The sequence below is a fragment of the Coenobita brevimanus genome, chromosome 89 (assembly GCF_032717465.1).
Source record: "Coenobita brevimanus isolate Jiangsu-jjx chromosome 89, ASM3271746v2, whole genome shotgun sequence".
NCBI classification, from domain to species: Eukaryota; Metazoa; Arthropoda; class Malacostraca; order Decapoda; family Coenobitidae; genus Coenobita; species Coenobita brevimanus.
Genome location: NC_137042.1, coordinates 15,703,403 through 15,722,130, shown reverse-complemented (window position 1 = coordinate 15,722,130; position 18,728 = coordinate 15,703,403). Strand labels below are relative to the sequence as shown.

The 18,728-nt window shown below is 43.5% G+C and overlaps 1 protein-coding gene across 3 annotated transcripts in view; it reads right to left on the bottom strand.

Moving 5' to 3' along the window:
- Positions 1–11,476, bottom strand: part of LOC145411467 (lipoma-preferred partner homolog) — a 164,626-nt gene extending 153,150 nt beyond the window's left edge. For 2 of the 3 annotated variants that reach the window (XM_080281513.1, XM_080281515.1), the window contains exon 1: positions 11,356–11,467. The gene's annotated coding sequence lies outside the window, so the exon portion shown is untranslated. Of the gene's footprint in view, positions 1–11,355 lie in introns of all 3 variants that reach the window. The other variant, XM_080281514.1, reaches the window with a different exon arrangement.
- Between the last annotated feature and the right edge of the window lie 7,252 nt (positions 11,477–18,728).

Genomic DNA, 18,728 nt, shown 5'->3' with positions numbered 1-18,728 from the left:
ATCATGTCCTTTTTGTTTGTGCCTGTATTAATTCATAATTGTAAACAGGTGGTAATGTGTGTGTTGCAAGAGAGGACAAAGATGATATTTTCTGCCTGGGTCGAGATAATGGGTGTAGTTGTGCTCTTTTAGGCATGGTTAGGAGCAAAAGAATAAGAAATCCACTCATCACAGCATGTTCTGGCGCCGACATCATTTCCACACTGGAGTAGGTCTCTCGCTACTTATACATATTATATATAAGGATTGTGGAAAGTATTAAGAATATATAGAGTAGATGGAAAGTTGTTGAATGCTGTGAAGAGTATGTATGATGGTGCTAAAATTGCAGTGCATGTGGATGGTGAACTAAGTGAATTTTTCTCTTTGAAGGTTGGGTTGAAACAGGGATGTGTCATGTCTCCATGGTTGTTCAATCTGTACAAGGATGGGGTAATAAAAGAGGTACAAGGTAGGGTAGTGGATGTTGGAGTGGCTCTGGTGAGAGAGGATAGTGTTTGGAAACTCCCTGTACTGTTGTTTGCAGATGATACTGTGTTGTTGAGTGAAGATGAAGGGGAGCTGCAAGGCTTGGTGGATGAGTTTGTAAGAGTGTGTAAGAAACGGATTCTAAAGGTGAATGTAGGGAAGAGTAAAGTGATGGTCTTTGAGAGAGGTGAAGTCAGTGAATGTACAGAGAGGTTGGATGGTGAGGAACTGGAAAATGCGAGTACGTTTAAGTACTTGGGTAGTGTGATGAGTAAGGATGGAGGTTTGGAGGGCGAAGTGCTTGAAAGGGTACAGCAGGGAAGAAAGGTTGCTGGTTCCTTGAAAGCAGTGTTAAGAAGCAGGGAAGTGAGCATGGAAGTGAAAACGTTACTACATGACAGTATTGTGATACCAACACTAACGTATGGAAGTGAAGCTTAGACGTTGCTGGAAGGACACAGGTCAAGAGTGAGAGCAGTGGAAATGGGTTATTTAAGAGGAGCCTGTGGAGTCACATGGAGAGACAGGCTGACAAATGAGAATATAAAGGAGCATTGTGGTGTGGATGTGGATGTGATAGGAAGTGGTAGGAGGAATACACCGAGGTTGTTTGGCCATGTGGAGAGGATGGAGGTTGAAAGACTGATGAAGAGAGTGTATGTGAGTGAGGTGGAGGGGGGAGAGGGAGGGGGAGGCTGAGGATGAGATGGAGGGATGGGGTGGAGAGGTATATGAGAGAGGAGGGGGTGAGTTGGGAGCGGGGCAGTGAAATGGAGGGGGACAGGGCGACGTGGAGGCGATTTGTTTGTGGCCACCCCGAACGGGATTGAGGCGTCTGGCAATAGATATATAGATAGTGTTTATTCATATTTAGAGAAAATGTATTGTAGTATTGAGATAAAGATCCACATACCACTTCAATGTAAGTGTGGTGTGGGAATAAGATGAACGCTCAGACGTGCAGAGCCAGCAATTTTCGGATATACACAGTGAGGGTGAAAGAAGGTGATAGAAGAATATGAAATATGCATATGTTTAAGTCTTGGGGAAACATATATCCATGTTAATGTACTTAATGTAATTAATACTGCCTTACTGAGATGTATAATGTGCATGTTAGGGTTGTAATACACGCCTACTCACGTATATATCTCATTGTCTTTGAGAGAAGTGGCATCTCTAAATAAGCTGACCTAAGCCTGCTCCCAGAGTGGAGCAGATTGGAACCAGCAAATTACTCTCAGCCTTCATATGAGTGAGATGTACTACTCTGAAACATTCTCTTGTTGCAGCTGTATCTTTCTGTGGCAAAATAAAGAGAGAAAACACACCTGCTCCAGTTTCTGTTCACCTCACACTACCTCTGACTACAGGATTACCATCATTACTCCCGCCGCCTGCTGTGGCAGTGAGACTTAGCTGTGGGAAGTGACATCTGGGAAACTTAGTATTCCATACCAGCCAGTACATTACACAAATTGGTGACCAGCTGTGGAATCACGCCTAAGAGGATACAAGCAGCAGACTCTGAACTGCTTGATGAGGAGTATGGGAGTGTAGTCTAGGTTAGTTCGAAGATGTTCAGAACGTTCGTTCACCTCCCCAAAATTTTTGCTGTTTTTTATAAGCCGCACTCAAATGACACCTGCGGCCATTTATCAGCTAAACGTCATTCGACGCTGGCGGCCATGGAGGGGTTAAACCATAGAAATGATGATAGTTTACCTCACAGCCCATTCTTAAATGCTTATACATGTGGACTACACATCTCTGTATGAATTTACTTTCTATACAATCAAACAAAATCCAAAGTTAAGAATGACACTAACATTTGGGGGATGATTTGTCCGAGGCCCAGCACATTATATCACCTATTACTGCTACATTTGAGGTGACACCACACACCCCGGACGTTCACCCCTCTCTAAATCCTATGAATACACTGAGTGAAGGTGTGCTCTCTCTCTCTCTCTCTCTCTCTCACACACACACACACACACACACACACACACACACACACACACACTAACTAACTAACTAACAGTGGAATTGAGTACACTTAGGAAGAAAATGAGTGAAATGGCAAGTACAGTAGTCAATCACGAGAGTGTTATGGAAGAGTTCAAAAATGACACAGTACAATTAGGCAAGTAAGCAGTCTTACAGACCAGAGCAGTGATACTGAGGAGAAGATAACACAGGTGAATGAAGCTGTGCAAAGCTACAAAAATGAAGTGGAAACCACGTATGCTGAAATGGTGAAAGTAAAGAAACTTAGAAACAAGGGTGGAGGAAAAAAGCATTAAAAGGAAGTGAAAAGAATAATCCAAAACAATCCAAAGTTAGTCAGAGATTCAGAAGATATAAACAAATCTATAGTAATCACTGGTATAGAAGAAGTAAAAAACAAGATCACAAGAGACAAAAAGGAGATGGCAAATGTAATGAGCTTACTGAAAGAAGTATCAGAGGAAATCTGTAGTAAAGACATAGAGGAACACACAAGGTTAGGGAAATACAAGAAAAGCAAGACAAGACCTCTAAAGTGGACTTTCCAGAGTGTAAACACTGTGGAAGAGATACTAAAAAATGCAAAGAATCTTATGGAAAAAAAAAAGAGTTCAAAAATGTATGGATAAAAAGATGCCTAACACAAGAGGAACTGGAATTACTGAAAGAGAAAAGGGAGGAAGCAAAAACAAAAAATGAGGGAAGATCAGAAGAGGAGAAGAAGAAATTTTTTTACAATGTAATAGGATTGCAGGTACGAAAGTGGTACACAAACAGGATGGAATAAAAAGGAGGAAGGTAGTAGAACCATGTCATGACAAGTATATAAACAAGATGATAAAGTTGATGTACTCAAATGTGGATGGAATGGTATCTAAATTACTAGAGATGAATGATTATGTCAGAGAAAATGAACCACAAATAATATGCCTAACTGAAACAAAATTAACACCAAGGATATCCAATGACATACTAAACTTAGAGGAATACAATATATAGAGAAGAGACAGAAATTTAAAAAGAGGAGGCGGAATTATAATATTAACTAAGAAAAATCTAAAAGTCAATGAAATAAAACTAGATATACCATCACAAGTAGAACTGATTGCAGTAGAGATCAACACATCTGAAGGTAAAGTAATTGTAGCCAATTTGTACATGCCACCCAGATCAAACATATGGGAAAGAGACGAATATGAGGACCTGGCAGAGAGTACAAGTCAGAGTTTAAGATCATTACTATATAAAATGGAAGAGAAATCGGAAAGAATTATACGAACTGGGGATTTCAGTACATACTCGATATAATTAGCCAAGAAAGCTGTTGCGACCAAAACCTCCTGGATCTCGTGCAAGAGTTTTTCCTAACGCAACATGTGAGGGAAACCACCAGAAAAAGAGGACTTGATGTACCTTCAGTGCTAGATCTAATATTTACTAGGCAAGAAAATGATACTGACAGTTTAATATATCACCCTCCAATCGGCAAATGCGATCATGCAGTACTAAATTATAACTTCAGGATAGCATATGACATAGTAAACAGCAATGACAGTTACAAAAAGAGCCTAAACTATAAAAAGGGAAATTATCAAGACCTAAGGAATTATTTCTTAGAAGTTGATTGGCAAAATGAGCTTAGAGGACAAGATTTAAATGCTGTATATAAAAAATTCTGTGAATTTTATGAAATAGGAGTCCAGAAGTACACTCCACAGCACAAAGACGTAGATAAGAAAATACAGAAATGGTTCAATACAGAATGTAAAAAATCAAAAGAAAGAAGAGATTTGTTGTGGAATAGATACAGAAGACACAATAGTGAAAGGGCGTATAATAATTACAAACAAGCAAGAAACGATTATACAAGAATAAGGAGGGAAGCCCAAAAACAGTTTGAGGAGGATATAATAAATAAAAGTAGTGATCAACCAAAGCTGTTTTACAGCTATATCAGAAGCAAAACCAAAGTAAAAGATATAATACAATCCATTACGGACGAGGGAATCACTTTTACACAAGAGAAAGATATTTGTGAAGCACTAAATAAGAATTTCCAATTAGTTTTTACATAAGAAAAAAATTTTGAGAGGGACTATGTGGAACATGCATGTCCACACATACTACCAGATATACAAATAGCAGAAAAAGTAATACAGGAGAAGTTAAGTAGATTAGACAGAGGAAAAGCAAGTGGTCCTGATGAAATTTCATGTTGGGTATTACGAGAATGTGCAAAGGAGTTAAGTAAACCATTATTTTTAAGTTTCAAGAAATCCTTTAGTCAAGGTAAACTACCTGATATTTGGAAAAAAGCAAATATTGTCCCCTTACTCAAGAAAGGAAATAGACAAAATCCACTCAACTACCGACCAGTATCACTGACCAGTGTTGTAAGCAAGGTATTAGAAAAGCTTATAAGAAAAGCTTGGGTAAACCATCTAGAAGAACACAGTATGATAACAGAAAGACAGTTTGGTTTCAGAAAAGGAAAATCATGTGTTACTAATCTGTTGAGCTACTATGACAGAGTAACAAACACAATACAGGAAAGGGAAGGATGGGTGGACAGTATCTATTTAGATTTCAAGAAAGCTTTTGACACAGTACCACACCAAAGACTTTTATGGAAACTGTACCATCAAGGAGGAATTCGAGGCAAACTGTTTTGTTGGATGCAAGACTTTCTCATAAAAAGAGAAATGAGAACAGTGCTAAGAGGAAACTACTCATCATGGAAAGAAGTGACTAGTGGAGTACCACATGGTTCAGTGCTGGCACCAATCATGTTTTTAGTGTATATAAATGATATAAACAGTAACACTGGAAATGAGAGCTATCTGAATATGTTTGCAGATGATGCAAAAATACAAAGGAGAATTACTAACACAGACTCTTGTAAAGAGCTACAAGAAGAATTAAATAAACTTCATGAATGGAGTAGTACATGGCAAATGGAATTCAATGTGGACAAGTGTCATGCAATCAAGTTTGGTAAAAGTGGAAAAAGACCTGATTGGGATTATCTATCTATCTATCTATCTATATACCTAGGCTGCTTCCCCCAAGAAAAGGGAGGTAGCCGAGACAGGACGACTCACTCTCCATTTACTCATCCATTCAAACACATTCATTGGGATTATAAGTTAGGAAATAAAACCCTATACACATCAGAAAGAGAGAAAGACCTAGGTGTGATTATCAATAACAGACTATCTCCGGCTGACCACATCAGCGAGAAGGTACGGAACATGTATACACTGCTTGCAAATATGAGAATAGCATTCACATACATAAATGAAGACATGCTAAGAAGGATAATAACATCATTCATTAGACCAACCCTGAAATATGCAACTGGAGTCCTCATCTCAAAAAGCACATAGACAAGATTGAAAAAGTTCAAAGGGCCGCTACAATTTGGATACCAAGCTTAAGGGACCTAAGCTACGAAGAAAGACTAAATAAACTGAATATACCAACACTACAGGAGAGAAGGAAAAGAGGTGACATGATAATGCTATATAAGTGCATATCAGGGAAGGAGAAAATAGACAAATGATTACTTAACATATGGAGAAGCGTCAGCAGGAGGACACTGCAAAAAACTGCATAAGAAGAGAGGTGATAAAGACGTAAGGAAATTCAGTTTCCCAAACAGAGCAATTGATCAATGGAATGCACTACCGAATGAAACAGTGTGTGCCAAAACAATTCACAAATTTAAGGATATGTACGATAAATATGGTTTAAGACACGGGACAGTACGAGCTTGACTCATTTCTGTAAAGATACAATTAGGTAAGAACAATTAGATAAGAACACAGAGAGAGAGAGAGAGAGAGAGAGAGAGAGAGAGAGAGAGAGAGAGAGAGAGAGAGAGAGAGAGAATGTTTCAAAAGAGTACAAGAACTTGCTGATTGTGTCTGAAACCGTCACATAGTGGTGCATGTTAGTCTGAGTGGAGGCAATTAGGTATAATATTAATAATAAACTTTATGGGTGACAATGCTCCGGTAAGGCCAATGCTTGTTTTTGAAAGGGTACCAAAAGATATCATAACACATGATACATAGGAAAACTTGTGTATAAAGGTAAAGTTATGGTGTAAGGCAGAAAAGAAAGGTAGTTCCAGGCAGAATCATTTAAGTTACAACGGGGTGTAGGGTTGCCCTCCTGACCGTGTAATGACCCTGGGGTGGCAGCCACCAGGCCACTCCCCCTCCCCCTGACCTAACCCCTCTCTACTCCACAGTCGGCATCCTTGCCTCTCTCCCCACCCCTCACCTCCCTCACGCGTTTTCATTTCATCTTCCTAAACCCGAATTCAGTACTTATCTTTCTCCATCCTACGACCATCTTCATCTTAGCAAAAGTTCTCACGCTTGGCCACTCTCCCTACTTTTTATTTCATGTACTATGATCGTTTCTTTCCACAAATCGGCTCTGTCTGTAACTCTTCCTCACTTCTATTTATTAAAGGCAGAGAGAGACATTCATGCTGCGACACAGTTATAGATGGCAGTATTGTTGCCCAGTTACACAAACGTTCTTCAACTCCCCCCCCCCCCCATTTACCGAAAGGGAATACTGTGCTGCTGGAGAAGGGTAAGTTTAGTATGCAGTCCACCCAAATTCACGTTTCAAATGAACCTGGGGCTATAACTGCTACCACTATTCTGTAACTTACTCCCTGCCAACAACAACTCGTTGCAACACTTTACTCAACGACTCTACACTCACTTCACTTCAGCACTCTAAATAGCAGCATCCATCCCCTTCCCAGCCAACCGTCTGCCCTCACAACACCAGTGTTTTGCCCAGTTTACCCTAAAGCCATTCACCCAGTCCCGTCCTGCTCTCAACCTAACCAGCCCCGCCCCACACACCACCATTCCCCCATCTTCACCATATTACTCATTACCACTCCCGCACCCTCTCCGCCCTACTTATCATCATTTCCCAACCCTTTCCGCGCTACTCACCACCACCACCCCCTCGCTGCCCCACCAGCGACAGATGCAGAGGTCAGCAACACCTGCATTCCCTCCACCTTCCAATGCTCTCTTATCAACTACTTCAGGTGTCGTCCAAGCACTCCTTATGGGACTGCAAACATGACCATACTTTTCCATGTGTTGTCCAACATGGAGTACCATTGCTAACTTAAGTATATCTACTTCGCCATTTACAAACAAGTATTTCATAACCCATTGAAAAACAATTAGACAGCCTTTAAACTTCACCACCAAACAACCATCCATCATCTGAAATACTCCATCACCGAGTTCAATAATTTCGTGTGCTCGCCCACCACATCAAGCCAATTCCCACACGTCACTGCACTGTCTCGCATAAACTACCAGCTATCACAACATACACAATCTTACCTACAGCCAGAAGTAAAAGCTAGCCAACACTTCTCTACCGGCAGTGGAAGTGGAAGGTGTCGTATAAATAATTTTTAAGTGATAGGAATATAAACCTTTGTACATGAGTATGGGAAAACACTGTCGTATGAGGTGGAATGAGAAATCTGAAAGGCAGGACACACTGCTGAAGGGGGATTATCGGCAATTTTTTGTACATAGCTGTACATCGTGAATTAAATCAATATAAGTTTTAAGACAAATCATATCGTTTATTTTACCTGCGTCTCTTTATGATACATACTATCAGTAATTCATTCATTCATCATCTAATCCAGTGTTGCCCCATGAGGTGCGTAGGTGCCCGGGGCTAGGCAAGTTGGTCCTGATATTAAAGATGAGAGTGATCATCCTAACTCTACCCTGAGTGACATTAAGTGAGCAATAAGCCCCAATCACCCCTTGGATACAAACCTTCACTGGCTCAATCCGACTGGAGCGCCTTAATTGCCCACTAAACCACCAGGCGCCATAATTTGGTTATATGGTTACCACCCAGCGCTGTAAATAGTTTCCTGGTATACTGGAAACCATTTGGCTTGTCACTCAATGGAGTCACCTGTAGACAGCAGTACGTTTGGTAAACTACATATGAGTTCCTTCGCCTCCTCTGCGTGTGTGTGTGTGTGTGTGTGTGTGTGTGTGTGTGTGTGTGTGTGTGTGTGTGTGTTCTTACCTAATTGTTCTTACCTGTGTTTTTACAGGAATGAGTCAAGCTCGTACTGTCCCGTGTCTTAAACCATATTTATCGTACATATCCTTAAATTTGTGAATTGTTTTGGCACACACTATTTCATTCGGTAGTGCATTCCACTGATCAATTACTTCTGTTTGAGAAACCGAATTTCCTCACGTCTTTATCCCCTCTCTTCTTATGTTTCCAGTGTCCTCTTGCTGATGCTTCCCCATATATTAGGTAATCATTTATGTCTATTTTCTCCTTCCCTGATATGCACTTATAAAGCATTATCATGTCACCTCTGTTCCTTCTCTCCTGTAGTGTAGGTAGATTCAGTTTATTTAGTCTTTCTTCGTAGCTTAGGTCCCTTAAGCTTGGTATCCATCTTGTAGCGGCCCTTTGAACTTTTTCAATCTTGTCTATGTGTTTTTTGAGATGAGGACTCCAGACTACTGATGCATATTCCAGGGTTGGTCTAATGAATGATGTTATTATCCTTCTTAGCATGTCTTCATTTATGTATGTGAATGCTATTCTCATATTTGCAAGCAGTGTACAGTATACATGTTCCGTTCCTTCTCGCTGATGTGGTCAGCCGGAGATAGTCTGTTATTGATAATCACACCTAGGTCTTTCTCTCTTTCTGATGTGTATAGGGTTTTATTTCCTAACTTATAATCCCAATCAGGTCTTTTTCCACTTTTACCAAACTTGATTACATGACACTTGTCCACATTGAATTCCATTTGCCATGTATTACTCCATTCATGAAGTTTATTTAATTCTTCTTGTAGCTCTTTACAAGAGTCTGTGTTAGTAATTCTCCTTTGTATTTTTGCGTCATCTGCAAACATACTCAGATAGCTCTCATTTCCAGTGTTACTGTTTATATTATTTATATACACGAAAAACATGATTGGTGCCAGCACTGAACCCTGTGGTACTCCACTAGTTACTTCTTTCCATGATGAGTAGTTTCCTCTTAGTACTGTTCTCATTTCACTTTTTATGAGAAAATCTTGCATCCAACAAAACAGTTTGCCTCGAATTCCTCCTTGATGGTACAGTTTCCATAAAAGTCTTTGGTGTGGTACTGTGTCAAAAGCTTTCTTGAAATCTAAATAGATACTGTCCACCAATCCTTCTCTTTCCTGTATTGTGTTTGTTACTCTGTCAAAGTAGCTCAACAGATTAGTAACACGTGTGTGTGTGTGTGTGTGTGTGTGTGTGTGTGTGTGTGTGTGTGTGTGTGTGAACCTGGGCGTGGTGATATTTTTGCAGCAGTTCGACTGCAACAATTAACCTGGACCACTGTACAGTAATACAACGTAATTGCAACACAGGTCGTACTACACCTCATGAATACAAATTCTGATCTGTGTTTCATAACCTTTCCTTACAAGAGCAAAATAGAAATTGTAACCAAAATTATCAACCTATGTAGCAGAAGGCAGTAAAACAGACATCGGGGCAAATTATAAAAAAGCTGAGTGCAATTAGTATGCCAGATAAAATTAGTAAGCCAGAAGTCATCTTCCGTCGCAGCACGTAAGGCAGCAGAAATTGGTGACATGACGAGAGAGGTGAAGTTGTATCAGCAATGGTTCCAATGCACGGGGCGACGCCTTTGGCCCTTCTCCAGCACTCACCAGGTCGGTGGTACTGGTGGTGGTGGTGGTGGTGGTGGTGGCGGTGATGGAAGTGGAGATGTTGGCTGTGTGGTAATAGTGGAAATTGGTTTGTGGTGGAAGCGTTGGAGAGATAGAAGTAGAGGTAGTGGTGGTGGTAGCAGTGATAGTGTAAATGGTTGGTGGTGGAAGCGGTGGATGTGATGGAAGCAGATGTGGCGGTGGTAGTGGTGGATGTGGTACTTGTGGTGGTGGTGGGCGCTGCTCCGCTCTCACACCATCTCCTTTCATTTTTTTCTTCTCACTAGCCCGTCCCTGCCCCAGCCTCGCCTTCTCCCTCACTCACCCCTGCCAGGCCCCCACCTCCTACCCCCGCCCTCCCCTTACTCAAGCGGCTGGTCCCTCCTACCCCAAATCATCTTCACCAGATCAGGTTTCCATCTCTAAAAACTTGGTCACATTCTTTTTCTTCATTTCTCCCACCCAAAACACTTTACTTGCCCTCAGCACTTAATGCAATATTTTCCTTCCCGTCATACAATATTACTTTTTTGTCATTACTCTCTCTCTCTCTGCTCTGCTCTGCAGATATCACATCAGCGATACTTCATTTCCCCCAAAACGATGCATAACTGCACTGATTTGCCAACTGAATATTCCCCGCCCGGCGCCCGCCTGCCAGCCTGTCCGTGGTTGGGCAGAAGACATCCTGAGATCACAGAGGCAAGGGCGGTAAGACACTTTGGGTAGCAGCATTTTCCGTCAGGTATGAAGGCTCCATAACACATTTTCCTGAGCACCAGAAGTTTTATTTATTTATCTTAACAATCAACTCCGAACATAAGCTAATAAGCCCATTTCCGACGTTTAGTCGTCCATCTAGGACACGCCACCGGAGTTGATCCCTTGTCAGCAATGGTTCTTCAGACCACCACACTTAGCTTTCAAAGTATATTTCGTTGTACATATACAGGGATAGGAAATAGTCTCTTCAATATGGTTAGGAAGCTCTTTTGTTTCCTGATTGCTCCCAGACAATTTTTTTTCTTAGCCCAGGCTGAGCCCTTGTAGGGATGTGGTTAAGGCGTAATATGCAACACAAATCACTACGGATGAGTGGGAGTAACCCTGCTAAGCTTACAGGACTAAGACCGTGTAGAAACCTGAAGCTGCGTCTTCTCCCTGTACGTCACCTCTTCTCACCTGGCTGGAGACAGGCGTGAGGCGGGGAGGACGGAGCAGCCACGCACGCACATACACACACACGCCGACGCTACACTACACTACAGGTGTCTCCCCTCCACATGGCAGCCTCCACCCAGCTCGCCCACAATCGCTCCTCATTGGTTCTCCACCATGAGGTAACTTGTGACGTATGCCGCCAACCCTTTTCATTGGTTGCTTCCACAGTGAAAGTGATGACGCAAGCCTGACGCCATGGCTACCCTCACAAGTGCCCCAGTGCTGTGACGACTTGAATGAAGGTGACTATATAGAGAGGGTGGCACAGGCTGCGAGATTTATGGTCACATTCTCGTGGGATTACTGGAGTTTATAGCACTTCCCTATTTTTTTGTATATCTTTGTATTCTCTTACATTTTACTTGTTTTTTTCTTGGAAGGAACTTACTGCGGGCTCCTACCCTTTGGTTCCTTCTTCCTCGCATTAAAAAAAAGAAAAAGAAAAAAACTTACCTCGTATTTACGACATTGAGTGGACTAATACTGTATGGAAAAGTTTGAAGAAAAAACAAAAAAACCGAGACCGTTACCGTTCCATAGGCAGAAAAATACGGGTAAGGAAGAGGTGTTACGAAGCTCCCACCTCCTAACGCACACACGCACACACACACACACACACACATTTGAGGGTGGGGCAGAGTGCTGTATGAAATAAAACTGGAGAGGGATAACTAGATGGAAAGTCGAGTGATGAGTAGGACACGAGGAAGTGCAACAGAAGGGAAGGTGTAAAAGGAGGGGGGGGGGTGATTACAGTACTATAATAGATGTAGAGAACCTGAAGGTGACACAGGCGATGAAATATGTTACAACAGGAAAGAAAGGGTGAGAGAGGTGCAGTTAGGAGGGTGTGACAGAGGAGGTGCGGTGTGGAAGTGAGAGAGGTGGGGTGGTGTGGAAGTGAGAGAGGAGGGGTGGTTTGCATGTGAGAGAGGAGGGGTGGTGTGCATGTGCAAGAGGAGGCGTAGTGTGCATGTGAGAGAGGAGAGGTGTATGGAAGCGAGAGAGGTGGGGTGCGGTGGATGTGAAAGAGGTGGGTGGTGTGGAAGTGAGAGAGGTGGAGTGGTGTGGAAGTGAGAGAGGTGGAGTGGTGTGGGAGTGAGAAAGAAGGGGTGGTACGGAAGTGAGAGAGGTGGGGTGGTGTTGGAGTGAGAGAGATTGGGTGGTGTGGGAGTGAGAGAGGTGGGGTGGGGTGGGAGTGAGAGAGGTGGGGTGGGGTGGGAGTGAGAGAGGTGGGGTGGGGTGGGAGTGAGAGAGGTGGGGTGGGGTGGGAGTGAGAGAGGTGGGGTGGGGTGGGAGTGAGAGAGGTGGGGTGGTATGGAAGTGAGTGACGTGGGGTGGTGTGGGAGTGAGAGAGGTGGGGTGATGTGGGAGTGAGAGACGAGGGGTGGTATGGAAGTGAGAGAGGTGGGGTGGTGTGGAAATGAGAGGTGCGGTGGGGTGGGAATGAGAAAGGCGGGGTGGGGTGTGTGTGTGAGAGGTAGGGGTGAGGTGGGTGTGAAGACATGGGGTTGGGGGTGGAGTGGGAGTGAGAGAAAGGTGGGGTGGAGTGAGTGTGGGCGATGAGTGGGGTGAGGTGGCTGTGAGAGGTGAAGAGGGGAGGGTATGAGAGAAGAGGAGTGGGTTGGGTGTGAAAGATGTAGGGTGGGGTGGAAGAATGAGAGACGCTGGGGTGGGTATGGGAGGAGGAGTTAGGATGGGATGGATTTGACAGGTAGGGTGAGAATGGGTTGGGCGTGAAAGATAGGGTGACAATTGAGAAGTTGGGATAGGTGTAAGAGGAGGGGTGAAGTCGGGGTGGATGTGGGACATGAGGTGAATGAGACTGGGGTGGGTGTGAGACGAGGAGTGTGGTTGGGCTGGGTGTGAGAGGTGAGGCTGGGATGGGTGTGAATGGAAGGGTGAAGTTGGGGATGGGAGTCAGTGGAGAGGTGAGGCTGGGGCAGGTGTGAGGAGGGCTGAGGTTGGAGTGGGTGAGAGGAGGGGTGAGGTTGGGGTGGTTGTGAGGAGGGGTGAGGTTGGGGTGGTTGTGAGCGGAAGGGTGAGGTAGGTTAAGGGGTGGAGAGTCAAGGAATGAGGTGGAGTGAGACAGGAGATAAAATCCAGTGAGTGGATGGGGTTTGTAACTGGGTAAGAGGATGGAAAAAAAAAAAAAAAAAAAAAAAAAAAAAAAAAAAAAAAGAGGTTGAGGAGGGCAAGGAATGGTCTGGTTGAAGGAGGACAGAATGACTCACGCCTGGCAGGTCACCATCATGAGCCAGGTAATGAGGATGAGACGAGGTAGTTGAGTACTGAGTAATCTTAGTGAGTTAACAATGCGTAACCAAAGTCAGAATGAGTATGAATGATACACGACTTAGAAAGGGAGAAAAAGACAGTGAGGTCAATAGAGAAGGTGAGTATGGTAGGAGTGAATCATCTGAGGCATATAAGTATAATATTAAGGTAAATGATGTGGGAGACTCAGACAATTAGATGAATTAGATGGTGTGAATGAAATACTTACAAGTAAAAGCAAGATGACTGATATATCAACGGAGTATATACTCATATATGATAGACTAGAGAAAAAGACAGTGCACTGAGTCAAGTGGGGCTAGTAGGCCAATGAGACTTGTCGGATAAGGTAAACGATGAAGTGAGATGAAGCGTGAGGTGAGTGAGGAGGGGGTGGTGAGTCAAGCAGCCTGGGGGGAGTAAATCTAAACATAGTGGTGGTGGCCTAGTGGTCCCACCAGACACTGCGGCGTGCCAAGATGTCCTTATATGGCACCACCACCACCACCACCACCAGTACAACCACACACACACACACACACACACACACACACACACACACACACACACACACACACACACACACACACACACACACACACACACACACACACACACACACACACACACACACACATTATCCTCTCCAACACCACCACCTCTAAAATCAGGAACTTTGTAGAATCTGTCGCCCCAGTAACCAGTTCTAATCTCTCCCCACAAATAGCAACGTATGAATCTATGGTTATGGTGAAGTACATTTACGCTTTTAATGACGTTATATACCCGGCGTGTCATTTCCATTTTCACAACAAAAATATCGTCCTCATCAGTAAGTAATAGTTCCTCTTCATTTCTGCACACATGCTACCTATGTCAAAAACAACCTTTTTCTGGCCGTCCGAAATATCAACTACTCTATTCGAACTATCATCCGAAGATTTTTATTCAATACAGGAGTGTCCTTCCATCCTTTAAAGGGCTACAAGTTTTCACTCACCGTTTCAAGACGCAAGGCATCTGAACTATTTTATTTCGACTACCACCAGACGATTTCATGCGGCTTTGGAATGGCTTCCCCTCGTCTAATGGTTAGCCTAAGACTTACTGGAAATCTGTAAACGTCCAAGTGTGTGTATGGCATCATCGGCGACGTTGGCAGAATGAAATCTCTATCACGAAATATTTCCTGCCACAAAATACATTAACGTATAAGAATATGCAGCATTCAAGGTCAACGCTTGTATGACCGTGACGGCACCACAATACCAGACACTGCCACAATCCTCACCCCCGTCACCGCACCCACAACAATTACAGCTACAAAATCGGTGCAACAATCTCTTCCTACTCAACATCAAGGGTAATATTCTGGTTGGATAAGGAGATTTCGGAACATCTACTCCTTGGTGATTTGTCTTGCACATTACACCTCAATATCCTCTTGTATGGTACTGATGCAAACTATGTTGACATTAAAACGATATCAATAACGTATGCGAATGCCAAGGTACACACCGCAATAAATGGCACAGTACTACTACACCTCCTAAGCCGATGAGATTACGGGTCTAAGTCACAACACCTACCTTACCTGGCGGCACCTGGCCTCAACTAGTTCAAGTAACCCACCCGCAACCCTGACTCCCACCCCGACACATCTGGTTATGGTACGAAGGCAGGGTGGAGGCCAGGCAGGGAGGGAACATGGGGATGGGGGTGATCTGGACAGAGTTCACTGCAAGAGAGAGATGACTGCAAGGTAAGGGCAACAGGGTATGAAAGGGTGAACACTGTGTGGGGAAAGAGTGAATGGTAGTGGGGGAGAAAAGGAGTGAATGATAGTGGGGAGGGGGAAGAGTGAATGACAGTGGGGAGAAAAGATTGAATGAAAGTGGGGGGAAAAGAGTGAATGAAAGTGGGGGGAAAAGAGTGAATGAAAGTGGGGGGAAAAGAGTGAATGAAAGTGGGGGGAAAAGATTGAATGAAAGTGGGGGGGAAAAGATTGAATGAAAGTGGGGGGGAAAGATTGAATGAAAGTGGGGGGGAAAGATTGAATGAAAGTGGGGGGAAAAGAGTGAATGAAAGTGGGGGGAAAAGAGTGAATGAAAGTGGGGGGAAAAGACTGAATGAAAGTGGGGGGGAAAGAGTGAATGAAAGTGGGGGGAAAAGAGTGAAATATAGTGGGGGGAAAGAAGTGAATGATAGTGGGAGGGGAAACAATGAATGATGGTGGGGGGAAAAGAGTGAATGAAAGTGTGGGGGGGGGGAGGTGAATGGTAGTGGGGGGAAAGTGCGGATCGGGGAAGGAGTATGGAGTGGGGAATCAGAGGAGGTGAAGGGGGAGGGAAGTGAGGCGGCAGGGGGAGGGAAGTGAGGCGGCAGGGGAAGGGAAGTGAGGGAGAAGGGAAGGGGGAGGGAAAGCTGGGACTAAATGAAGGGTTAATGGAGGGGAAAGGGGGACAAGGGGAGAGAGGGATGGAGGAAAGTAAGGACAAGGAGAGGGAGGGAAGGGAGGAACGATGTCAGGGAACCAGAGGGAGTGAGAAACGAGGGGGACGCCGGGGAGGGATATAATGGTGAGGGAAGAAGAAACGGGTGAGAGGAATGGGAGGCTCGGTGGCTCGGTCGGTTTAGTGCTGGCCCCTCATTTGAAGGTCGCTCCAAGTGATGGGTCAGAGCCCCACTGACTGCCACTGAGTTTGTGGGATGGACGCCCATAAGCTGACACCTTGTTCGCAACATATAACCAAACCTACTAATACCACTGTATACTTCAACTGTCTTCTATTTCACCGTTGGTACCTTGTACCTGGCCTACCCTCCTCCTAATGCCTCTGATTTTTTTTTTTTTTTTTTTTTTTTTTTTTGAGGGGAGGTCTGAAGATGGTATGGAAGAAACGTTTGAGGGTAGAAGGGGAAGTGTGAGGCTAGAAGAAATGGAGTTGGGAGGAGGAGGACAACGCAAGTGGAGAAAGTGGAGTGGAAGAGGGAGGGGCATGCGTAAAGTTATGGAATGAAGAGAGAGAGGGATGGAACAGAGGTGAAGTCTGGTAGAACAGGGACTGGCATTGATCCTAATGAGACTGGTGCATATATGATGTGTACAGAAAGGAATAAAAAATGTGACCTCAAAACGGTCACAATGTGCGCCTTCACAACAGAGCAATGTGACTCTCAACGGAGGGCAGTGTGACTCTACGGACAGTGTGACTCGGAACAAGGCAGTGTGACTCTTAAAACAAGGCAGGTGACTCAGAACAAGGATGTGTCTCTTAAAACACGGCAGTATGACTCCCACAACAAGGCAGTGTAACTCTCAAAACAAGGCAGCATGACTCAAAACAAGGCAGTGTGACTCAAAACACGGCAGAGTGACTCTCACATCATGGCAGAGTGACCCTCAAAACAGGGCAGTGTGACTCTCAAAACAAGTCAGTGCGACTCTCTAAACATGGCAGTGTGACTCAAAACAAGAGAATGACTCAAAACAGAGCAGTGTGACTCTCAAAACAAGGCACTGTGACTCAAAACAAGACAGTGTGACAAAAGAAGACAGTGTGACTCAAAAGAAGGCAGTGTATCTCTCAAAACATGGCAGTGTGACCCAAAACAAGGCAATGTGACTCAAAACAAGGCAATGTGCCTCAAAACAGGATAGTGTGACTCAAAACAATGCAGTGTGGCTTTTTACAAGGCAGCGTGACTTAAAAAAGGTAATGTGACTATCAAAACAGGGCAGCAGTACTCAAAACAAGACAGTGGAACTCAAAACACGACAGTGAGACTCGAAACATGTCAATGGCAGTCCCAAAAACATGGCAGTGGCAGTCTGTTAAAAAAAAAAAAAAAGATGTGATAGTTTCAAGACAAGGCTGTGTATCCTCTTATCCCTTACATTCCGATGACATTATTTTTGTTTCTGCAACACTGAATGATTATATTAAGCCCTGGGTAGACGTCTTGCAGTATGAGGGCTAAAGAAGGCAATGTCAAACCTCGTTAGTTCCAGAAACATCCTAAGGCAATTTAAATCGTCCTGAGATAACAAGAATAAGTGCAGAATTTGACCGAAGGGGTTAAAAGACCATCTTTATATCAATACGTGAACTTCGTAACAATCACTGTAGACACCACAACACCTGCACCAATGACATTAACACCATAACACTACTTCTGCCAGCCATAAAAAAAATCGCTTACTTTTCTCCCCCATAGCAGACTTATCTGTTATATCACACTTGACTGTCACACTACAGCATAATCCTATCAGAACATTCTTCGTTTCACAATTCTTTCTCTAATTTGTTAGCGCTATGACGAGAGTCTCTTCACTCTCACACTCATGTCCTGCAGAAATATAAAATACTGTGGACAAAAATATGGACATACGTTTGACATACTTAAGGTATTAGCATTAGTACACTCTCTGATATATAACTGCTCCTTTTATATTACTAATTCTGTACAATCCAATAGCCTAACTACCAATGACCTACCCATTCCCATTCCCTTCACTCATCATTCGCATTCCCTTACTTTCCAAACCCTCCCTATTCTCCATCTATACTTATCCTTACCACTCCCGTTAATTCCTGCTCACCCTGCTACACATAAACGCCTGTGTTCTCTCTATTCATACCTGAGGAGGGTTCAAACTGGGTCGAATATATTTATCTCCCATAAAGCTATTTCTCTTAATACCTGTGTATTCCTTCCATCTACAGAACTCAATTCTTCCCAGAAAACTAAACGAGACTGTGAGTTAAAAATTTCTCGTTAAGCAGTCACACCCTGAGAGATTTTCTCATTTGTATGCATACACAAAAAATATATAAGATAGCACAGGCCTTCCATTAAACTGGGAAGGCTATATCGTTCATAACATCCACACAATAGCAGCAATACGACCCCTATTACAGTGTTTTCACAAAAGAAAATAGCGTTCACATATCCTTCCACAGTCAGTATTTTCAGGACCTGTCAACGAAGTGA